The sequence below is a fragment of the Mesoplodon bidens genome (genome assembly GCF_964165515.1).
Source record: "Mesoplodon bidens genome assembly, chromosome: 3".
Lineage (NCBI taxonomy): Eukaryota > Metazoa > Chordata > Mammalia > Artiodactyla > Ziphiidae > Mesoplodon > Mesoplodon bidens.
Genome location: NC_138178.1, coordinates 58,456,215 through 58,482,849, shown reverse-complemented (window position 1 = coordinate 58,482,849; position 26,635 = coordinate 58,456,215). Strand labels below are relative to the sequence as shown.

At 35.9% G+C, this 26,635-nt stretch overlaps 1 pseudogene across 1 annotated transcript in view; it reads right to left on the bottom strand.

The window, feature by feature from the left end:
- LOC308614810 (NADPH oxidase 5-like) overlaps nt 1-26,635 on the bottom strand; it is a 110,682-nt pseudogene that overhangs the window by 62,444 nt on the left and 21,603 nt on the right. The window lies entirely within an intron of this gene.

Sequence of the window (26,635 nt, the reverse complement as noted above, 5' to 3'; positions counted from 1 at the left end):
TAGAATTGATTGGAACTTCCTCAACATGATAAAGGGCATTTATAAAAACCCCACAACTAGCATCATACTCAATGGTGAAGCACTGAAAGCTTTCCCCCTAAGATCAGGGAGTAGATAAAGATGATCACTTCATCATCATCATTATCACCATTGCTATTCAACATTTACTGGAAGTTCTAGTCAGAGTAATTAAGCAAGAAAAAGAAATTAAATGCACCCAGAAGGAAAAGAAGTCAACCTATCTGTATTCGCAGATGACCTGATCCTACATATAGAAATCTCAAATAATCCACAAAAGAGCTACTATAACTAACAAATAAATTCAGAAAAGTTGCACAGTAGAAGATCAACACCAACAAAATCAGTCGTGTTTCTATACATCAACAATGAACAAGTTGAAAACAAATCCATTTATAATAGCATTCAAAAGAATGAAGTACCTGGGAACAAATTTAGCCGAAGAGGTGAAAGGCTTTCACACTAAAAAATACAAAACATTGTTAAAAGGCATTAAAGAAGACCTAAATTAAAAAAATCATCCTTTTTTTATGGAATATTGCTATTTTAAGACAGAAATACTACCCAAAGATATCTACAGATTCAATGCAATCCCTTTTAAAATTCAAACAGCCTTTTTTTTTCAGGAATGAAAAAGCCAGTTCTCAAATTAATATGGCATTACAAGGTGCCCTGAATAGCAAAAAACAATCTTAAAAAAGAAAAACAAAGTTGGGGGACTCACATTTCCCATTTCAAAACTTACTACAAATCTACAGTAACCAAAATAGTGTCATAATAGCATAGGAATAAACATATAGATCAATGGAATAGAATTGAGAGTCCAGAAATAAACTCATTTATCTATTGCCAGTTGATTTTCAACATTGGTGAAAGACCATTCATTGGGGAAATATAGTCTCTTCAACAAATGGTGCTGGGACAACTAGATATCCACATGCAAAAGAATAAAGTTCAACTCCTACCCCACACCACATACAAAAATTAACTCAAAATGGATCAGTGACCTAAATATAAGAGCTCATACTACAAAACTCTTAATAAAATTTACACTATCATATGCACCTTGGAAAGCAAGGACTAAAGAAAGAATTTTCAAATGAACAAACAAAAAGAGCTAACACTGGGACTTCCCTGGTTGTCCACTGGTTAAGACTCCAAGCTCCAAGCTTCCACTGCAGGGGGCACAGGTTTGATCCCTGGTCAGGGAACTAAGATCCCATATGTCATGTGGTGTGGCAAAAAAAAAATATATATATATATATATATATATATAGATAGATAGATAGATAGATAGATAGATATTTATTTATTTATTTATTTATTTATTTATTTATTTATTTCACCAAAATATGAACACATAAAACAGTATCTTAAAAGGCCTTAATCCAATGTAAACATTTTCTCAAAATAGAGTTTCAAGCACTTTGCCAGAATATAAAGGAGATATTTTGAATGTTCTCAAATCACGCTATACGGCACTGGCCCTATATAACCATAGAAAACCTCTTTAAAGCTGCAAGTAACACAAAGCTATCATTTATTAAGCACTTAGTATGTACTAGTCCCTTCACATATGCTATTCCTTTTAAAACTTCTAACTCACTCAATATCAACAGGTATTCTACATCACTAAAAAAAAAAAAATAGAAGCTACACTAAAAAAAATAGAAGCTACAATCCGGAATTCCCTCAGTTTTTTGCTACCGAACCTATAAGCCCACCTTTATCTCAACCCATTCTTTCTCCTTCCCTCCTATTGCAATAAAGGAGATGTTAAATCTTTTCATCTAAAGTAAAAATCCTCTACCAGTGCTCTGGATCTCATTTGCTCCATTAACTATCTTCAACCTCTCCTTTTCTACTGGCTCCTTCTCATCAGCTCCTAAACATGACTTAGTCTCACCTATCTGAAAATAAAAAACAAACTAATAGTTTCCCTGGGTTTTACTTTCCCCTCTAGATATCATCTTTTTCTCTCATTCTAGTCAGTTAAATACTTCATGAATTGTCTACATTTTCTATTTCCATTTTCTTATCTCAATTTACTCTTCCAATATGCCTTCCTCATCAACACCTCTACCACAACCATTTTTGCACTAATTGAGTAGATGATTTTCAGTCTTTATCTTGCTCAATTTCTCAGTTACAACAGTGTTAACTACTCCTTCTTTCTTTAAATATTTTTCCTTTGGCTTCTATTTAACTATACTTTTCCTAGTATACCTTCTACTTCTCTATTCTTACCCCCAGTTGCTTTAGGAGCTCCTTTTCCTTATTTGTCTCTTTAAATTAGAGTTCCTTAAGCCTTAGTTCTAGGCCTTCTTCTCTTCCCTATATACTATATAGAGAATCCCCCCACTTCAATGGCTTAAATTTCCATTTATATGCAGATAGCTCCCAAATACTTATTTACAGCTATTTCTTAAGCTCTAGACAAATATATCTAACTGGGACATGTCTCACAGGCATCTTAAATTTAATATATTCAAAAATGACATTCCCAAAATCATCTCACCCATAAACATGCTTCCTCTTAAATATACTGTAATATGTTAATACTTACTGAACATATAATTATGGGCCAGGCATTGTGCTAAGTGCTAGGATTCCAGCAGTGAACAAAACTCTCATGGCCCCTGCTCTCCTAGACTTAGTCTGGTGAGGGGAGACAAACATTAAACAAATAATTATACAAATAACTATAAAATTATAATTATGATAAATGCTATTAAAAAAAAAGTACACTACCATGTACCCAATGGCTCAAGTCAGAAACATAGAAATCATTCCTGACTCCTTGCTTTGTCTTGTACATCAATCACCAAATTCTATTGATTCCTAATTCCTAAATATCTCTCAAATTCAACTACTTATTTCTATTTCCTCTGTTACCATCCAAATCCAGAACATCATCATCTTTCACCAGATTCCTATAAGTCTCCTAACTGGTCTCTACTTCCAGTCTTGTTCCTTCCTATCCTTTATCTACACTGCAGCCAAATAGAATGATTTGTTTAAAATGCTTAAAATCTTTTAAAATATTCTTATTGCCTTTAGGATAAAGTACAAACTCTTAAACACAACTAAAATCCCTGGACATCATATATAAAACAGACATAAGTAGACTCTAAAAGGTGGACCAAAAAAAAGGTATACTGGCTAAAGACCTCTGAACCCAAGAAATGACATGGTAGTGCGTTCTCCAGATTTCTTTCTTTGCCTCATATATCCCAGAATTGGAGCTAAAGAAGCTGACAACCCAGAAACAGAAGAAGGCACATACATAAAAATCCCATAAAAGCCACTCTCTTTAGCCAAAGGATCTGGAAGGGGCAGGCTAGCAATGCAGAAAACTTTTAGCCAGTAACCACTCTATTCCAGCCAAATAGTACAGAAAAACTGTGATCTCCAATCCAACCATCTCCACTAGCAAAAGCCAAATAGGGATGCTGCCCTCACCAGCATGGTGTCAGAGAAGGCTGAATAGGAAGCCAGAACTTTCATCCCTGTTGGGTGTACTGAATCCCCCACTACATGTTAGTGGAGACCATATGGAGAGCCTGGACTTCCATCTCCATTCAGCAGTAATAAATCATCCTTCTTGCTCACCACTACCGTGGTATCAGAGGAGGCCTAGTGGAGAGTCAGAACTTTCACCACTACCCAGCAGGAATGATAATCAACTAATGTCAACACCAAGATAACAGAGATGTTAGAATTATATGATAAAGATGTTAAAGCAGTCATCATAAAAATGCTTCAATGAACATTATAAACATGATTGATATAAATGAAAAAGTATAAAATATCCCCAAAGAAATAGAGAGTCTTAGCAAAGAATTAGAAGATATAAAGGAGTACCAAATGAAAATTTTAGAATTGGAAAATAACTGAAACAAAAAGCTCTGTGAATGGTCTCAACAGAAGAATGTGGGGTGGGGGGTGAGGAACAGAGGAAAGAAAAAGTAAACTTGAAGGCAGAGTAATAGAAATTATCCAAATCTGAATGAGAAAGTAAACTGAAAAAATAAATGAAGAGAGCCCCAGGACCCATGGTACTATAATAGAAGATCTAGCATGCCTGTCATTGGAGTCCTGGAAAGAGAGAAGAAGGTAGAATTGAAAAAGTACTCAAAGAAATAATGAATGAAAAGTTCTTAAATTTGGCAAAACCCATAAACCTATAGATTCAATAATCTGAACAAATTCCAAACAGGATAAATCCAAAATAATCCACACAGAGACATATTATAGGCAAACTTATCAAAACTAAAGTCAAAGAAAAACCCTTGAAAGCAGTGAGAAAGAAGTGACATCTTACCCTAAGAAAAGACAAAACAAATGACAGTGGATTTCTCATCAAAAACCATGGAGGCAGGAAAAAAGCAGTACATTTTTCAAGTGATGAGAGAAAAAAACCTATCAATCCAGAAGCCTATATCCAACAAAAATATCCTTCAGAAATGAAGGGGAGGCTTCCCTGGTGGCACGGTGGTTAGGAATCCGCTTGCCAATGCAGGGGACATGGGTTTGATCCCAGGCCCGGGAAGATCCCACATGCTGTGAAGCCCACAACTACTGAGCCCACGAGCCACAACTACTGAAGCCCATGTGCCTAGAGCCTGTGCTCCACAACAGGGGAAGCCACAACAATGAGAAGCCCGCACACCGCAGGGAAGAGTAGCCCCCACTCGCTGCAATGAGAGAGAGCCTGCGCACAGCAATGAAGACCCAACACAGCCAAAAATAAAAACAAATAATAAATAAATTTAGAAAAAAAAGAAAGGAAGGGGAAATGAAGATATTTTCAGACAATGGAAAACTAAGGGTACACTAGAGAATTCTACCAAATGTTGAAAGAATTAACACCAATTTATGCAATCTTTTCCAGAAAATAGAAGAGAGAGAAACACTCCCAACTCATTTGATGAAGCTAATATTACCCTGATACCAAAACTTGCAGACAAGGACAGTACGTACACACACACACACACACACACACACACACACACACGAAGAAAACTACAGGCCAATACTTTTCATTAATATAGATGCAGAAATCCTTAATGAATATTATTAGCATATAGAATTAAGCAATATGTTAAAAAAAATTAGGGGGCTTCCCTGGTGGTGCAGTGGTTAAGAATCCACCTGCCAATGCAGGGGACACAGGTTCAAGCCCTGGTCTGGGAAGATCCCACATGCCACGGAGCTACTAAGCCCGTGTGCCACAACTACTGAGCCTGTGCTCTAGAGCCCACGGGTCACAACTACTGAGCCCACATGCCACAACTACTGAAGCCCACGCTCCTAGAGCCCACGCTCTGCAACAAGATAAGCCACCACAGTGAGAAGCCCGCGCACTGCAACGAAAAACAGCCCCCGCTCGCCGCAACTAGAGAAAGCCTGTGTGCAGAAACAAAGACCCAACGTGGCCAAGAATAAATAAATAAATTTATTATTTTTTTTAAATTAGGGACTTCCCTGGTGGTCCAGTGGTTAAGACTCCACACTTCCACTGCAGGGCGTGCAGGTTCAATCCCTGGTGGGGGGACCTAAGATCCCACATGCCCTGCAGCACAGCCAAAAAACAAAAAATTAAACACCTTGGCTACTTTAGTTTCCTAGGGCTGCCGTATTAAAGTATCACAAACTGGATGGTTTTAAACAACAGAAATTTATTCTCTCATGGTTTTGGAGGTTACAATTCCAAAATCAAGGTGTTAGCAGGGCTATTCTCCCTCTGACACTCTGGGTAGACTCTTTCCTTTCTTCTTCCTTGCCTCCAGTGGTGCCTGTTGATCCTTGGCATTCTAATCTCTGCCTCTGTCATCACATGGTGTTCTCTCTGTGTCTCTGTTTTCACATGGCATTCTTATCTCTTTGTAACAGGACACCAGTCATACTGAATGGGGGACCTTGCATTTGGCAGTTGTTCCTTAGATATAACACCAAAGCACAAGTAGCAAAAGGAAATATAAATTTGACTATATCAAAATTTAAAACTTTTGTGCTGCAAAAAATACCATTTAAAAAGTGAAACTACAGGGTTTCCCTGGTGGCGCAGTGGTTGAGAACCTGCCTGCTAATGCAGGGGACACGGGTTTGAGCTCTGGACTGGGAGGATCCCACATGCCACGGAGCAACTAGGCCCGCGAGCCACAACTACTGAGCCTGCGCTCCGCAACAAGAGAGGCTGCGATAGTGAGAGGCCCGCGCGCCACGATGAAGAGTAGCCCCCACTTGCCACAACTAGAGAAAGCCCTCGCACAGAAACGAAGACACAACGCAGCAAAAATAAATAAGTAAATTAATAAACTCCTACCCCCAACATCTTCTTAAAAAAAAAAGTGAAAATACAACTGATAAAATGGAAGAAAATATTTTCAAATTATGTATCTAATAAGGAACTAGTATCCAAAATATATAAAGAAGCCTTACAACTCAATAATAAAAAGGCAAATAACCTAATTTTAAAATTGTAAAGGATCTGAATAGACTTTCCTTCAAAGATGATATACAAATGGCAAATAGACACATGAAAAGGTGCTTGACATCTAGGGGGAAAGTAAAATGGTTCACTCCTTTGGAGAACAGTTTGGAAGTCCCTCAAAAAGTTATACATAAAGTTACCATATGACCCAGCAATTCTGCTCCTAGGTATACACCCAAGAGAATTTAAAACATATGTCCACATGTACATATATAACAGCATTATTTCTAATAGCCAAAATGTGAAAACAACCCAGATGTCCATCAACTGATGAATGTATAAACAAAATGTGGTATATCCACATAATGGAATATTATTCAGCCATAAGCAGTAATAACGCACTGGCACATGCTACAATATGGATGAACTTTGAAAACATTATGTTAAATGAAAGGATACATATTGTATGATTATATCAAGTATCCAGAATAGAAAAATCCATAGAGACATGACACAGATTAGTGCTTGCTAGGGGTTAGGGGAGAGACATAGGGTTTCTTTCTGGGGTAATGAAATTCTGGAACTAGATAGTGTGATGGTTGTCAGACTTTATGAATATACTAAAACCACTGATTTGTACACTTTAAAATAAACATTAAATAATAGTGATAACACAAAATGCCTACAAGGTTTCAAAGAAACTCATATATTTCTGGTGGCTATATGAAATGATACAGCCACTCTGGAAAACAGCGGGGAGTTTCTTATAAAACTGAATACAACACAGCAGTTTCATTCCTGGGCATTTATGCCAGAGAAATGAAAACTTATGTTCAAACAAAATCCTACTAATGAATGTTTATAGGAGCTTTGTTTGTAATAGCCAAAAACTGGAGAGGTGCTTGACCTGTTTAAGAACAAGAGGTTCTTAAACAGGTGAATGGTTAAACAAACCATGGAGTGCTACTCAGCAATAAAAAGGAATTAATGGGGCTTCCCTGGTGGTGCAGTGGTTGAGAGTCCGCCTGCTGATGCAGGAGACGAGGGTTCGTGCCCCGGTCTGGGAAGATCCCACATGCCGCGGAGTGGCTAGGCCCGTGAGCCATGGCCACTGAGCCTGCACGTCCAGAGCCTGTGCTCCGCAACAGGAGAGGCCACAACAGTGAGAGGTCCGCGTACCACAAAAAAAAAAAAAAAAAAAAAAAGGAATTAATGATACATGCAACAACCTTGATAAATCTCTGGAGAATTGAGTGAAAAAAGTCAATCCCAAAAGATTATGTACTGTTTGATTCTATTTATATAACGTTCTTAAAATGACAAAATTATCAAAATGGAGAAAAGAATAGTGGTTAGGGAGAGGTAAAGGCAGGATGAAAGTGGGTGTGGCTATAAAGTGACTGTATGGGCAATATGAGGGATCATTGTGTTGATGGAAATATTCTGTATCTTGTATCAATATTTGTATCTTAGTTGTGATACTGTACTATAGTTTTTAAAGATATTACCATAAGTGATATGAGTAAGGAATACATTAACTAGATTTCTTTGTATTATTTCTTACAACTGCAAGTTTATTTATATTTATCAAAAAATAAGAAGTTTAATTAAAAAATAATAGGTCACAACAATGAGACTACTACACACACCTATTAGAATGGTAAAAATCCAGAACACTGACAACACTAAATGCTGGTGAGGATGTGGAGAAACAGAAACACTCATTCACTGCTGGTGGGAATGCAAAATGGTAGACACTTTGGAAGACAGTTTGTCAGCTTCCATAGAACTAAACATACTCTTAACATATGATCCAGCAGTTGTGCTCCCTGGTATTTACCCAAAGGAACTGAAAACTTGTGTCCACGCAAACACTTGCATGTGGATGTTTACATAAACTTTATTCATAATTGCCAAAACTTGGAGGCAACCAAAATGTTCAAAAGGCAAATGAATAAACTGGGATACATTCAGACAATGGAATATTATACAGAGCTAAATGTAAATGAGCTATCAAACCATGAAAAGACATGGAAGAACCTTAAATGCATACTACTAAGTGACAGAGGCCAATCTGAAAAGCCTACAAGCTATATGATTCCAATATGACATCCTGAAAAAGGCAAAACTATGGAGAAGGTAAAAAAGATCAATGATTGCCAGGGATTAGGGGGAGGGATGAATAGGCAGAACACAGAGGATATTTAGGGCACTGAAACTACTCTTTATGATACTATACACTTACCCAAACACAGAGAATGCACAATACCAAGAGTGAACTCAAATGTCAACTATGGATTTTGGGTTATAATGATGTGTCAAAGTAGGCTCATCAATTGTAACAAATGTTCCCACTCTGGTGGGGGACACTGATATGGAGGAGGCTATGCCTGTAAGGGGATAGGTGATATAAGGGAAATCTCTATCTTCTGTTTAATTTTGCCTAAAACTGCTCTGAAAAATAGTCTGATTTTCAAAAGGTAAAACCATTAAAACACTATAATAGAACAGGGGAATTTTGTAAAATCTCAGAGAGGGAAAGGCAAGACACAAAACATAAAGACACCCAAAGAAAAAATGTGTAAATTTGATTTATAAATGTTTTAAATTTCTACATGGAAACACCAAAATACAAATAATAAACTAGACAAAATATCTGTAAAACTATGACACAAAATTCCAATTTTCTTATTTTATAAACAGGTTGTATGCATCACTAAGAAAGAGCAAACGAGTAGAGAAATAGAAATGAATAGGTCATTTCTACAGATAAAAATATAAAGATGTCCAACTCATAATTAAGAAATATACACTAAAACAACAATTAGCTAGCATTTTTCATCAATCAGATTGGCCAAATGTAAAAGTTTTTTAAAGTATCACCAAATGTAAAACTTTCTTAAAGTATCTCACTTTCAAAGTGTGAAAAAACTGGCACAACTGAAAATGTATGTCTACACAAAAACATGCACACAGATATTTATAGCAGCTTTATTCATAACTGTCAAATCTTGGAAGCAACCACGATGTCCTTCAATAGGTGAATTGATAAACTATGGTACATCTGTACAATGGAATGCTATCTAGTACTAAAAGACATGAGCTGTCAAGCAACAAAAAGACACGGAGGGATCTTAAATGCATGTTGCTAAGTGAAAGAAGCCAATCTGAAATGGTTATATACCATATGATTCTAACTATCTCACATTCTGGAAAAGGCAAAAGTATAGAGACAGTAAAAATATCCGTGTTGCCATGGGCTGGAGGGGTGGGGGAGAGAGAGATGAATAAGTGGAGCACAAGGCCTTTTAAGGACAGTGAAACCATTGTGTATGATATTGTAATGGTGAATACATGTCATTTTACATTTGTCAAAACTGATAGAATGTACAACACAAAGAGTAAAACTTAATGTAAACTATGGACTTCAGTAATGATAATGTATCAACATTGGTTCACCAATTGTAACAAAGGTACCACACTAACACAAGATATAAATAATAGGGGAAACTATGGGGGAAGAGAGGGAGGTATGTGGGAACTCTGTACTTTTTAATTTTTCTGCAAGCCTACAACTGCTCTAACAGAATAAAGATCTAACTTTTAAAAACTGGGCACCATTGGAGGATTCTATGAACAAATTGTTTTGAAAACTGTTAAACACAGAGAAAGATTAAAGCATTTGATACCTTTCCAATACACACTGGACACTGGGGACTCAAACAATATATGGGAGGAACTTTCTCTTTATAGACATATTCCAGCTAATAAAGGAATGAATGATATCCCCTTCTTGTAACACTTGATCAATTTATCTACGTAATAATCATCAAAGGCTGCTAATAATACAAAAAAAAACATACCAGATTGAAGAATACATCAATATCTTAACAAAAAACAAAAACAAACAAAACAACCAACCTAAGTCTGATAAAGCCTCTCTAGAGTCAACTACCAACTTACCGAAAACATACTAAATGGCACTATGGGGATATAATAAGCAAAATCTGCGCTGTGTAAAACCATAGGTCCAATGACCAATTTCTTTGACAAATAAATTTCAAGGGGAAAAAAAGAGGTGCAGTTTAAAAGAGACTTAACAAGTCAAATCAACCAATCTCAACGTGTAAACTTCATTTGGATTTATTTAGTTTGCTTCACTCAAACAAACTAATTTTTTTAAATTATTAGACAATCAGAAATATGAACATTAACTAGATTTGATGATTTAAAGAATTATTAAATTTTTATGTGTGATATTATGGTAGTGGTTTTTTAAAAAGCTTATAGAGCTTCACACTGTTATACTTACAGATGAAATGAAAAAGTATCTGGCATTTAATCCAACATAAAATAGAAAAGAGGGAAAGCGGTTTAGGTGAAATAAGACTGGTCATTAGTAGGTAATTGTTGAAACTGGATGATGGGTACATGGGTTTATTAATCTGTTTATTTTGCACATGTTTGAAATTTTCCATAGTAAAATTATTTTTAAAAAATAAGCAACAGGGGCTTCCCTGGTGGCGCAGTGGTTGAGAGTCCGCCTGCCGATGCAGGGGACACGGGTTCGTGCCCCGGTCCGGGATGATCCCACATGCCGCAGAGCGGCTGGCCCCGTGAGCCATGGCCGCGGGGCCTGCGCGTCTGGAGCCTGTGCTCTGCAACGGGAGAGGCCACAAAAGTGAGAGGCCCGCGTACCGCAAAAAAAAAAAAAAAAAAGCAACAGTCGTAAACGGTAAAAGTGTTACTATGAAACAAAACCTTTGTAGTCCTTTTTGTAATATAGCTAATTGTATGTGAATTATTTTTGATCCCTGCTACTCCCTCAGTCACCATATCCATTCAATCACCAAATCTTGTTGATTCTACCTCTTAACTTCCACTTCTTTCCATCTTAGTCCAAGCTAAATTTGGCCCGTGCACAGTACACTTCAACTTTTGCCTACTTTCAAAACCGTAGCCAGAGTGGGTTTTTTTTTTTTTTTAACACAAATTTGATCATACCTAGCCTTTGCTTAAAATCTACTAATGGGCCTCCCTGGTGGCGCAGTGGTTGAGAGTCCGCCTGCCGATGCAGGGGATACGGGTTCGTGCCCCCGTCCGGGAGGATCCCATATGCCGCGGAGCGGCTGGGCCCGTGAGCCATGGCCGCTGAGCCTGCGCATCCGGAGCCTGCGCATCCGGAGCCTGTGCTCCGCAACGGGAGAGGCCACAACAGTGAGAGGCCCGCATACCGCAAAAAAAAAAAAAAAAAAAAATCTACTAATGGCTTCTCATTGATCATGGGATAAAGGCTAAAATCTTTAATATGCAATTTGAGGCCTTGCAAGATCTATTACAACCCTGTGTACCTTACCAGCTCCATCTTAAGATGCTCTCCATTGCCCTTCTATACTCCAGCTACTTCTTGAAGTTGCCATACTCATTCTCAACTCAGAGCACTCACACGTGCTGTTCTCTCTTTCTGGAATGCTCCCTTCTCCCTTACACACACCCTCATCCTTCAGATCTCACTTTAAATGCTACTTTCTCAGGATACCTTTCCCATTATTCTTGGTCTTGGTGAGGTCAAATTTCTCATACTTTTATAACAACTAAAATTTAAAAATTGTTGAAGTTATGTCTGTCTTTGCTTCTATACGATTTCAAAGAGAGAATGAACTAAGTATCCCCAAATTCAGCATTTTGTCCTGCACATAGTAAAAGGTCAATAAATATTTATTAAATTATAAATGACTGACTTGATAAATGAATAAATAAATGAATTTAAATATAATACCGGTCAAATCATGAAACACAATTACCTGTACCATAATTACAATATTACAGTTAACCTAAATGGTGTTAGTCATACTCCCAAATAAAAGATTTGCAAAGCTTCAGTGTATATGTATATAAACAAACAAAAAGAGAAAATAAGTGAGAATGATTTCATTACAAATCCCAGTTACAGTCCCTCACTGATACTCCAAAAGTATTTAACAACAAAGGAACAGGGATGTATCTTAATGTATCATCCACCTTTCAAAGGAGGCACATATATATTCAAATAAAAGTAGTTCTGATACATACTCCAACTATGCTATTCAGATAGAAAACTCAGATCCTCTGAAAGAGTAATAAAGACCACATATCCTAAAATTTTACATTTATATGCAATTATTTAAAACCAGTGACATATACAGACTGCACAAGTCTCTTAAGTCTTATAAAATGGATGAATTTACTAACCTATTCAAGTAAAATCAAAGCTTAAACATTTTATGGATTAGATCTTTATAACTTTTAAAATTAATGAGAAAAAACTACAAACTCCTGAACCAAAATTTTATTTTAAATTGTATATGTCATAATACATGACATATAAAGATGTTAGCACATTGAACTACAATAGAAAATATTTTTATACAACTTTTTTTTTTTGCAGAGCACAGGCTCTGGATGCGCAGGCTCAGCGGCCATGGCTCACGGGCCCAGCCGCTCCGCGGCATGTGGGATCTTCCCAGACCGGGGCACGAACCCATGTCCCCTGCATCGGCAGGCGGACTCTTAACCACTGCGCCACCAGGGAAGCCCTTTATACAACTTTTGAATCACTAATATGCTTATTTCCCCTGTGAATGAATGCACAGTTAGCTTAGATCAACTTTGTCATGAATATCAAGTAGTTTTAAAAGTTTTATATTATTGTTTAATAACTTCCTAATGAGGTTTTGAGTTTCTCCTTGACTTACATATAATATATTTTTTTAATATATTGAATATTGCAGTAGCTTTTCCTCTCATCTCTGGTGGAACATATTTAATATCTAAATATTCAGGTAATTTAGATCTAGAGTTATACAGCATGTTAATAACAGTTTCAGTGTCATCAACTCCATCACTGCTTTGTCCTGGTGGTAACATCAGGGATTTATACATTTTTTCTAATTTATGTTCTGCTGCTGCTGCTAGAGCAAGGCTTCGTTTTAGGTATTCTTTAGAGGCTCGAATGTCTGCTCTATATTCTGGCTTGAAACTCTCAGGAAGAGGTACCTGTTGCCCCTGTGAACCAATATCTGCAATTTTTTTCAAAATGTCTCCATTATACAAATTGTGTGGTTCAGGATTTTCCATCTCATAGTTGCCTGAGAGCTGAGGAACATCTTCTGTGGCAGTATCCAAGTCAGTGTTCTTACTTAAAGAGGTGACACCTTGACTTGTAAATGATTCAGTAACACTTGGCAATTGCCTTGGTGCCTCAGTTTGATTTACAGTTGGCTCTGCCTCTGGCTCTTCTTTCTCAATATAAGGTTCTTTTGCATGTAAAACAACAGAAATGTTATTTGGTTTAATTGACCAGAAAGCTGTACTTTTAGTATGTTTTTTCTTCTCTATTTCCAGTGTGAAGCCCCTAGTAGGGAAAGTTGTAGTTTCTTCACTGACAGGATTGATTAAAACATCATTCTCAGCTGGAGCTTCATCATGTGTAAACTTTACCTCCTTACATTTTGATACCCTCGATCCTACAGAATCAGCATTATTTGGAGACTTTGATCTTTCCTGACGACCTGGCTCCTTAGTGGGAACACTTAGTACTAGGTTCTGTAAAACTTGTACGTAATGATTCAAGTTTTGTTCTTCATCAGGCGTCACAGTTACTCCTTAAGGGAAAAAACCAAACAATAAGTAACATTTATTATTATGTATGACATATTGACAGAATCTACTCACCTAAATTTACTTCATATGCCATCACTTAGAAGTTGAGATAAAGAACCAAGAAGTAAAGCACCTTTGACACAGTCAACTCTCATTTAAAGGAACAAAATTATTTTTTCAGATTCTTATTAAAACAGATGAGCAAAATTAGTGCAAAAGTTACATATTAACACAATTCTCTATATCTCTTTGCTTTTACTCTCCCATATAACTTATGATTCAGTAGTCAACTTATTAAAACAAAGTTCTTGGTTATGTTCTCTAACACAGTGGTGTGCCGCAGTAGGCTTACAGTGGCTCACCAGAGCCAATTATTAAATTTTTAGGAATTTTGTGTGCCAGATGGTAAACACAGACATTGTTAAAAATTAAATTATCTGAATTTACAATTAAGTAAATGTATTCAAACAAGGTAATATTCAAAACTTATCACTTTTATTTCATTTTACTATTATTTATGCTCTTGAGGTTATTTACATCTAGTATGTTATAAATGCTATATAATGGTATGCCATTGTTTATCTCTTTCACCTTCCTGATGAGTGATGTCAAGTAGGTAGTTTGAAATCAACCATGGTGAGAGTATCTGCCTCATGTAAATGGGCAAACACTATAAGTCAGGGTGTACCCACCTCTCGGAAAAGCCAGTTGTTAAACATTTACCGGTATACCACTGCCTTCAACCCAGCAAAACTCTAACTACAGCCTGTGGGTCACATCCACCCACATATTTTCATAAATAAAGCTTTTTTGGAACTCAGTCAGTCTTGCCCCTTTGTTTATGTATTGTGTATGGCTGCTTTTGGCTGCAGCAGTAGAGTTGAATAGTTGGAACAGAGATGATATGGCCTACGAAGCTGAAAATACTATCTGGCCCTTTACAGAAAAAGTTTACTGATTCCTGGTTTAAATCATCAACATTTTACTCTTACAACAAAATGGCGGTTCTATTTATACTGGTATTTTGCAGTATCTGAGTGGTGAAGCCTCTCATTTCCAATGTGGAAAACAGAAAAGATTATTGAATAATATATTCTGAAATTCTGCTCAACTCCCCAACTCCAGAGTCAGAAGTTTTTAATTTTAAGTGCTAGAATTTTGTGTTACATGTAATTTTGAATTGATTTCGCCACTATCATGGATACAAACTGATTTAATTCAAGGAAGTAAGTCACTTTTTCCCAAACACTAATGAATAACTTCTATCTGAACCCTCCCTCTGCAGGCAAAATGAAATAACAAGCTTTCTGCTCAGGAGGCACTTTTATTCAGCTCTTTGGCAAGCACAAAATAGTCCAAAAACGATTTACCTCCTCTCTTCTTAACTCATCTGTTACAACTTAGAAAGACCAGATGGAATTTTAATCAAAATTGAAATTATATTTCTAAATTTTAAAAATCTTAACCAGAACAGTTTAGTGAGTCAATGTGATAGTGGAAAGACACTAGACTTGTCTATTAGAGATCTAGATTCTAAAAGGAGACTCTGCGTTTTATGTCATGTTCAGAAAAGTCTTGCATACCCCGAGATCCATTTGATGATGATGGGTGAAAAAAGAAAGATATAGAACATAAGGTAGATTTGTATATTATCCTTATAATTTTTTTTTTTTTTTTGCGGTACACGGGCCTCTCACTGTTGTGGCCTCTCCCGTTGCGGAGCACAGGCTCCGGACGCGCAGGCTCAGTGGCCACGGCTCACGGGCCTAGCCGCTCCGTGGCATGTGGGATCTTCCTGGACCGGGGCACGAACCCATGACCCCTGCATCGGCAGGAGGACTCTCAACCACTGTGCCACCGGGGAAGCCCTATCCTTATAATTTTTATGAATCAGTGACATAGCATCATACATTTGTCTGTGAACTGAGAACTTTTTTAATGGATTAGAATCATGACATACCAAATTCATGTGGGCATTTGCCCCAGAGGAGAGGGAATGGGACCGAAGTTGGTTATTAAAGGGGTCATTAGACTTATCTATAATGTTTTACTCTCTAAGCACACACACACACAATCACTTAACATAGTAAACCATTAAAAGTCACATTTTAAAAAGGAAAATAACTTATTTATGTATTCTTATATTTATAAAATGCATTGTCCTGAATCTAGAGTTTTCCTGAAGGAAAATATTAAGTAAAATGAATTTGTAGCCTAGTGCAGTCAAAAAAACCCTTTCATTCTGGTCCTGGTTCTACCAGTTTCTAGCATCATGACCTTACGTAACTACCTAATTTCTCTGAACATTTACTTAACTATGAAATTAAGATACTATATCTGCCCTTTTATCTCACAGAACTAAATAAATTAATTATTTGAAAACACTTGAAAAGCTACAGAGCACTACATAAGATAATATTATTCTCTATGAAGGAAAAACTGGTTACATTTCTCATTTTAAAATATAAATTTAAATCCCTAAAAAGAAATAGGTTTTGGATTCTATTTAGTAAAAAGAACACTAGAAGCTCTCCTGCTAAAGATAAGGAACAAGATCAGAATACTAATATCTCCATTACTATTTAACATCATGTTGGAGGTATCAGTCAATGTAATTAGACAAGATAACTGGAAGCATGAGAATTGGGAAGAAAAAGATAAAACTATCTTTATATGCAGATGATATAATTATACATCGAGACAACACAAAAGAATCCATTGAAAAGCTACTACATGGAGTAAGAGAATTTAGTAAAGTAGCAAGTTATAAAATCAACATAGAAAAATCAATATACAAAAATATAAACCAGTTAGAAGATAAAATGAGAAAGAAGATGCTATTATGATAGAAAAAATGAAAGAAAATATCAAATCATAAATTTAAAAAGACATGTCCAAAATTTATATGAGGAATTATACTAGGCTGAATATAGACATCCAGAGATCAGGTCCTAATCCCTGGAACCTGTAAATGTTACCTTACAAATAAATGAGTCACAGGTATGAAATATACAGTATGGAGAATATAGTTATAATTATGTAATATCTTTGTATGGTGACAGATGGTAACTAGACTCATGGTGGTGATCATTTTGAAATGTACAGAAATATCCAATCACTGTACTGTGTAACAGGAACTAACAGAGTGCTGTAGGTCAATTATACTTCAAAAACAAACAAACAAACAAACTCACAGAAAAAAGAGATTAGATCTATGGTTACCAGAGGTGGGGGTGGGGGGGAGGGGGAATTGGATGAAGGCAGTCAAAAGGTACAAACTTCCAGTTATAAGATAAGGACTAGGGACGTAATGTACAATACACTAAATATAACGCTGACGTACATTATATATGAAAGTTGTTAAGAGAGTAAATCCTAAGAGTTCTCATCACAAGGAAATTTTTTTTCTCTATTTCTTTAATTTGGTATCTATATGAGATGACAGATGTTCACTAAACTTACTGTGGTAATCATTTCATGATGTATGTAAGTCAAATCACTATTCTGTATACCTTAAACTTATACAGTGCTGTATGTCAATTATAACTCAATAAAACTGGTGGTGGGGGGGGACAGAGAGGTAGATAAACAATAATTTTTTAAAAGAAAAGAAAAAAGGGTCCGTGCAGATGTGATTAAGTTAGAGATCTTGACAAAAGAGATTAACCTGGATTATCTGGGAGGGATCTAAATCCAGTGTTTTTATAAGAGAGAGACAGAGAGATATTTGAAACACACACAGAAGAGGAGGAAGTAACACAGAAGAGGAGGCAGAGATTAGAGTGAAGCGGCCATAAGGTAAAGAATGAGAGACAAGGAAAATATTTTCTCCTAGAGCTTGCAGAGGGACCACAACTCTGCCCTACACCTTAATATTGTTTCAGTAAAGCTGATTTTAGATTTCTAGAACTGTGAGAGAATAAATTTCTGTTGTTTTGAGACACCAAGTTTGTGGTAATTTGTTATAGCAGTCACAGAAAACTGATACAGGAATATAATAAAATCTTCTGAAAGACATAATGTAAACTTCAACAAATAGACATACCACGTTCTAAGACAAGAAGATTCAAAATAAAGATGCTCAGATGTCAGATTCTCTGTTAATTTTACACTTAATATGCTCCTAGTAAAATATCATTACTATGTTAATAATATTAATGAAGTTATAAAAATAGATTATAAAGTTCACTTGAACAAAGAGTAAGAATAGCCAGAAAAACAAGAGGCTAGCCCTATTATATATTAAAATATATCACAAAGCCTCTATTATAAAAATAGTATAGCATTGTACATGAATAGACAGATGAATGGAACAGAAAATACAGAAATAGATGCAATTGCATATTGAAATACAGCTAAAGGTGAGGGAGGGTTTCAATTTATGAATTATTCCAGCTAATAAATGAAGAAGCCATTTATAATTAGAATATAATTATTTTGCAATGTATCAATGATTACTTATATCACAAAAGACACAATCAGACATATGCTTCCTGATAAAAGGACACAGTACCAGCTATGAAGTGGTCTTGCAAAAAAAGTCAAATCTGGGCTTCCCTGGTGGCGCAGTGGTTAAGAATCTGCCTGCCAATGCAGGGGACACGGGTTCGAGCCCTGGTCTGGGAAGACCCCACATGCCGCGGAGCAACTAAGCCTGTGAGCCACAACTACTGAGCCTGCGCGTCTGGGGCCTGTGCTCCACAAGGGGAGAGGCCGCGACAGTGAGAGGCCCGCGCACCGCGATGAAGAGTGGCCCCAGCTCGCCGCAACTGGAGAAAGCTGTTGCACAGAAACGAAGACCCAACACAGCCAAAAATAAAATATAAAATAAATAAATTTATAAAAAAAAAAAAAGGTCAAACCTGAGTCTAACAAGTTTTTCTAGATCTAACTAACAACGTATGGAAAGTACAAGAGACAACAAAAGAAAATATAAAGTACACCATGGGCATATACTCAGCAAAATCTAGACTACGGAAAACTATAGGACATATGATCCAATTTCCTCAACAACTGCAAGAGGAAAAATAGAGATGAAGGAGGAACTACAGATTAAAAGAGAATTAACATACATATCAATGAATTACATGCATGAATCTTATTTGGATCTGAATTCAATTAAACTGGAAAAGAGAGAATCAGGAAACTTTGAACACTGACCAGATATTTGATAATATTAAGAAATTATTATCTTTTTAGGTGTGAAATTCACATTGTTTTAGTTTTCTAAGGTACTTATATTTCAGTGCTTTATACTGAAATATTTACTGATGAAATTATGTGACGTCTAGAATTTGCTTCTAAATAATCCAAGTCTTAGGAGTTGGGGAGAGGGACCAAGCCTTGGGGAGAGGGATCAAGGAGGTAAGGTGGAAAGGAATGTGGGTGGAAATATCAATGAAACAAGATTAATTATAGGTTAATAATAGTTGAAACTGCTTATAGATATATGAAGATTATACCATTCTTTCTACTTGTGTATATATTTAAACTTCTCCATGATAAAATGTTTTTAAAAACCTGTTTTGGAAAAATTTCAATTCTGGGCAACTATTCATAAGCAAATCTAAAGTCTGCAACCAACAGCGGTTTAAATGCTTCTTAAAAGACATTGCTATTAGATTACAGTCTGCTAAACATTCAATTTTTAATTAACTTGTCTCTTCTCAAAGTAGTAAATAGGATACCCAGGTTACTATTAGGCAAATTAGATTGTCAAAGGACAGAAATAGGTGATACTTACTGCTAGTTGATTCCTAAAAGAACTGAAGTACTCATAATCCCTTTATAGTGAAACTCAGGCAACACTAAAAATCCTGTCCATGGCTGCCTAAAAACAGAGCACCCTACCTTCTACCTGCTTTTCCTCCCCTCTTCATGTACTCTTTGTCTATACGCTGTTCTATTGTTAAATCCATCCTCTCCGCACACACTTCCCACCTCCTGCTTTTTTCCTCCAAAAACATCTACATATTTCATATTGACTGCTCTTGCCAGTTAATTTGATCATTATAAAATTGTTCACAAAGCATCTGAAAAAGAACAGATATATGTATATGTATAACTGAATCACTTTGCTGTATACCTGAACCTAACACAATATTGTAAGTCAACTATACTCCAATATAAAATAAAATTTTTTTAAAATGTTCACAAAGCAAGGTAGTAAAAGATAATCAAGGCTCAAATATCCCTACAAATGGCCCTGGCCACTGTGAAAATCTGCTTTTCCCCATTCTTCAGGAGGTGCTAGAAAGATGAACAAAATTCAAATTCTTACAAAGACCAGACTACTCCTCTAGAAGTTTAGTTATTATACTTTGGATATTTGCAGTCTACACTGGTGTACTTTATAATATTCCCTCTATGTTCACCAGTTAGTGATCCAACCAAACACTGCAATGTCTTAGAATGTGGCTAAAGTAAGAATCTCTTCCACCCTGAGAAGCCATAATGCTGCCTGGAAAGCGCCTCAACTAAGCAGGATGGCTACCTGCTAATGCAGGCTTGAGGTTTAACAGGAATCACAGATATGGAGATTATATCAATAGCTGAGCTTGGGACTGCCTGCACTTTTCTTCTTGAAATAGTACAGGGAGAATTAGTCACACGACAGAAATAGCAGAAAAGTAAACAAAATAGTAAAACTGTAGGAACAAAAGTAGCATGAAATCTGAAGGGGAAATTGGAAAACAGTGATTGAAAAGACCATAACAGCTCTTACTGATTGAGCGATTACTACGTGCCAGGCACTATACTAAAGGCTTTGGATGTGAAACGTTTTTGTAAATTAATTAATTAATTAATTTATTTATTTATTTATGGCTGCGTTGGCTCTTTGTTGCTGTGAGTGGGCTTTCTCTAGCTGCAGCGAACGGGGGCTACTCTTCATTGCAGTGCACGGGCTTCTCATTGCAGTGGCTTCTCTTGTTGCGGAACACGGGCTCTAGAGCGCAGGCTCAGTAGTTGTGGCATACAGGCTTAGGTGCTCCACGGCATGTGGGATCTTCCCAGAGCAGGGCTCAAACCCGTGTCCCCTGCATTGGCAGGCGGGTTCTTAACCACTGTACCACCAGAGAAGTCCCGTGAAGTGTTTTTATAAAGAGGAAAAGGAGGACACCTAGAAAGGATAAGTAGTTTGCCTGATATTATATTTAATTTATAAGTGGTAATAAGGGATTCAAACACAGGCTGCCTTACTTCAAGCAGGTACACATAACAACTACACAATGTGGTCATAAAAAGATGACACTAGGATGCTGGCAAAATAGTAAAAGTATGATAATAAAATTGTTCTGAAGGAATACAGCTCTATTTTTAAATACATGTGAACACTAAAATATCATAAATAAATAGGTAAAATATACAAAATTTTGCTCTACTGTGAACTGGACCAAAATATATCCCTTTCATGTATTAAGATGTATTGGCAATATTAAAAATAATTGATCCAAATTTAACATGTTTTCTTTCTTTCTCTCCTTCCTTCTCTCTCTCTCTCTCTCTCTCTCCTTCCCACACCATGCTGTGGGATCTTACTTCCCTGACCAGGGATCAAACCTGCGCCCCCTGCAGTGAAAGCACAGTCTTAACCAGTGGACCACCAGGGAAGTTCCTAACGTTTTCTTAACACTAAGATGGGTAGGAACTGACAGTCAATGACTTACAAAGGAATATATTCACTTCACACAGAGGTAAAAAAGCAAATTAATTAATTTTGAGTTTATTCTGAAGAAAATAATAAAATCATGATTTAAAATGAGTAATGAAATATAAAACTTAATCAACAAACAATACATTCAAAACACACACTTCCTCCTCATAGAACAGTCAATTAAAGGAGGAAGAAGAGGGTTAAGGAATAACATAAAAGTCAATTAGCACGAAAACTTGCTAAAATTCACTGTTCATAAACAAATGCAAGTTAAAAACAATTTTTCTTTTACCAATTAGGCAAAAAAAAATTTTAAACAATAAAACCTAGGATTGTCATGTGTGTATGTTACTTCTTTAGTAAAAGAAGTAACTTCCCTACTTTCTGATCCCCAGATTTTTCATTAGTCTCTCTCTAGCATGCTGGTCTTTTCTTTACAAAACTTCGGATAATTTTGACTATGTATATATTTAATGTTTGCTAACTGCTACATATTATAAGGTGTTTGAGAGCTGTGACCATATCTGCTTTGTTTTCTGTTTCCCCTATTCTAACCAGTGCCTAGCACCTCAGTAGACAGTCAAAAGACATCTGTTAAATGAATGATTAAATGAATGAACCAAATGCTGGCAAGTATGTAAATTAATTGTACTTCCCATAATTTACCTTAAGGAAATAATCACACACAAAAAAATTTCTAAAGAATGCTGTAGAGGAAAACTAAACTCCATGTTATGTTTAAGATAAATCTGCTGGTCTAAAGACTATTTTTTATTGTTTCTTTGTTTTGGTTTGGTTTAAGTTTGCTTTTTGATTGTTTGCTTTTGGCTAATAGTCCAAAAATAATTAGGGAGAAAATCTGGACAAGTAAAAAAAGTTCTTATTTTAGGCAAAGCAGGCAGCTTTTTTTAAATAATAAAAGATACTGCTTTTACCATATTTTTCTGAATTTCTAAATCTGAAGTTTATCTAAAACAACATCATAAACATTGTCGTTAAACAGTTCCAATTTTCAGGAAGCCCCCAAACTTCTAACTGGCTCTTACTAAAGGGCATAATATAAGTTGAGATCACATAAATTTAACTACATTTGTTTATGTTCTATTAATTTTCTTTTATTGCATTTTATCAATCTCTAAAATAACATCACATTAACATAACTTTAAGAAAATTATAATCTTAGGCAATGTTAAAATATCTTCATGGTTTATCTATTACATATTTTAAAGTATACAATTTAATGGTTTTTAGTATAGCCACAGTTGTGGAACCATTACCACAATCTAAATTTAAAACATCACTCCAAAAAGAAGCCCACCCCTACCCCTCAGCCCTAGGCAACCACTAATCCACTTTCTGTCTCTCTATGAAATGCCTATTCAAGACATTTCATATAAATGAAATCATAAAATATGTGTTCTTTTGTGACTAGCTTTTTTCACTTAGTATAATATTTTTCAAGGTCATCCATGTTGTAGCATATATCAGTATGTCATTCATTTTTATGGCTAAATAATAGACCATTGTACTGATGTAACGCATTTTGTTTATTCATTCATCAGTTGATGGACATTTGGGTCATTTCTACTTTTTAGTGATTATAAGTAATGTTGCTATGAACATTCATGTACAAGTTTTTGTGTGGATGTATTAATACATTTTCATTTCTCTTGAGTACATGCCTAGGAGTGGAACTGACACTATGTTTAATCCTTTCAAGAACTACCAAAGCAGTTGCATTCTCACCAGCAGTATATGAGGGTTCTAATTTCTCCATACGATTCCAATACTTGTTATTGTCTGTCCTTTTGATATGGCCATCTCTGTGGGTGTGAAGTCCTATCTCACTGTGGTTTTGACTCATATTTCTCTAACAGCTAATGATATTAAGCATCTTTCCATGTGCCTGTTGACCATTTGTATATCTGTTTTAGAGAAATGTCTATTCTGATAGTTTCCCCAGCTTTTAATTGAGTTGCTTTATTATTATTGAATCGTAAGAATTCTTTATATATTCTGGAGACCAGTCCCTTATCATTTATATGATCTGAAAATATTTTCTCCTACTCTATGAGTTGTCTTTTTACTTTCTTAAAGTTATCATTTGTAGCACAGAAGTTTTACATTTTGATATAGTTCAATTTATCTTTTTTTTTCTTTTGTTGCTTATGCTTCTGGTGTCATATCTAAGAAACCACTGCCAAATCCAAGGACACAAAGATCTACACCTACATTTTCATCTAAGAGTTTTATAGTTTTAGCTCTTACATTAGATCTATGATCCAGCTTGAGTTACTTTTTGTATATGGTTTGAGGTAAGGGTCTAACTTCATTTTCTTTTCCTGGTGTCCGAGCACCATTTGCTGAAAAGACTATTCTTTTCCCCACTGAACTGTCTTGGCATCCTTGTTGAAAATCAATTGACCATAAGTGTAAGAGTTCCTTTCTGGACTCTCAATTCAATCCCATTAATATATATGTCTATTCTTTTTTTTTAATGTGTGGCACACTTTTATATTTTCTACTCTCTTCTTTCTTTTTAAATTTAATTTTTATTTTATATTGGAGTATACTTGATTTACAATACTGTGTTAGTTTCCAGTATACAGCAAAGTGATTCAGTTATATGTATATATACACCTCTATTCTTTTTCAGATTCTTTTCCCATATAAGTCATTACAGAATATTGACTAGAGTTCCCTGTGCTATACAGTAGGTCCTTGTCAATTATCTATATTATATATAGTAGTGTGTATATGTTAATCCCAAACTCCTATATGTATATGTCTAATCTTATGCCAGTACTACACGGTCTTGATTACTGCAGCTGTAATACTAAATTTCGAAATCTCCTTGAACTTTGTTCTTTTCCAGGATTGTTATGGGTATCTGGGTCTCTTGCAATTCCATATGAATTTTAGTATCAGTTTGTTAATTTCTACAGAAAAAGCAGGCTAGGATTTTAATAGGGACTATGTTGAATGTGTAGATCAATTTGAGGAGTATTGCCATGCTATATACATTTTCTAACATCCTTCAAGTTATGTATATTTACATAACTACAATCATACTATACATACTACTATACTTGATCAGTGTTTAAAAATTTTTTTATTAAGATATGCCTCATACATTTTTAAGTCATTAAATTTTCTTGGCCTTGAAGCCACAAATCCAAGAATCTGGAACATTATTTTTCATCCGAAGAGTAAGCAACACAAATAAATTATTTTTCATTTTACCTCCTAAGACTAAATGTTGAAAATGAAATTTACAAAGTAAGATTACTTTGGACCAGGAAAGCAGAAGACCTGGTGTGTAAGTCCTTGGCTTCTAACATTGTCTTTGGGAATTTTTTTTTTTTGCGGTACGTGGGCCTCTCACTGTTGTGGCCTCTCCCGTTGCGGAGCACAGGCTCCGGACGCGCAGGCTCAGCAGCCATGGCTCACGGGCCCAGCCGCTCCGCGGCATGTGGGATCCTCCCAGACCGGGGCACGAACCCGTGTCCCCTGCATCGGCAGGCGGACTCTCAACAACTGCGCCACCAGGGAAGCCCTTTGGGAATGTTTTTATCCACTCCATTCTTTTCAAGAACCACACAGGGCAAGAAGAGAATTTAAGGTAGCAACCAGCAACAACTGGTAAACCTACCAATAAGCAAATAAATTTAAGGAAAAAGTATAATTCTATATATATATATTAAGCACATTTAAAAGGTTAAATTCACTTGGCTTTGGAGCATCAAGTTCTCTTTATCTTGTTGTGGTATAGCCATCAGGATCAGTTGGGAGGGCTCCTTAGTGTGAATGGACCATCCTGACACATTTCATTGACTTCTGAAACAATACGGTAGCTTATCTTTTAATATGTGAATCCTGTTGGCAGGGGAGCCTCTGGGATAGCAGCAAAAGGATCATGAGCCTGTCTATAAATACTCTACAGGAAGAAAGTATGGTCTTTTTGTAAGCATTGATTTATATTCGCTTTTGTGTATGGAAACACTTTTGCTTACCTTAGGAACATAAATAAAATTAAATGTAAATAATATCTTTAAATATTAGAATAAAATTCACCTGAGTAAAGTATTCATTATTTGAAAAAATAGTTCTTATATTTTTGAGTTTCATTATGACTCATAGGCTTTTTACAGTCTTAACTTATAATATTATCTTTTCTTTTTTTATGTTCAAATGGTCACAATTAAGCCAGTTGGAGCCACTGTAAGCTGCCTCTTGTGTCCTTTTGAGGGAGCCTCTAAATTTTCAAAACATCCTTGCTTGCTATCTGGCAGTTACTGCTGGCTGCCTCCCTCCCATCTACCCCAGTTCTACCCTTACCCCTCCAATCTGTACTTTATCTGCCTAAGTATAATCTGCCTAAGAAAATCAGGTATCCTTTCAAGAAGTCCTGGTTTCTTTTAGTGGAACACGATATTAGAGACAAAAGTCTGTGGGCTAGAGGTGCATTTCAAGATTGGCTTTATGGACTGACATTGTTCTTAGGCCATTTTAGTAAACAGAACTAGAAAATATATATGTAAAGACATAATTTTTACTGTTCTTTTCCAACTGAATTTTAACATTAAGGCATACCTACTTTAATTTTAAACCCCTTATCTAAATTATAACTTCATTCCTTTTTGTAACATGATAAACCATACAACTATTACTTTAGCTGAAAAAATTGTTTAAAACTGGTATAATTACTGGTTCTGTCAATAACAACTTATTAATGTTAAAACTTAGCATAAAAGTATTTACAGAATAACAAAGTTAAGTATTACAATTGCCTTTGTATAATTTGACTACATTCTACTCCAATTAATGAACAGTCAAATTATCTTGTTTGGGGTTACTTGTAATTTTTTAAATTGTTTTGTTGTTAA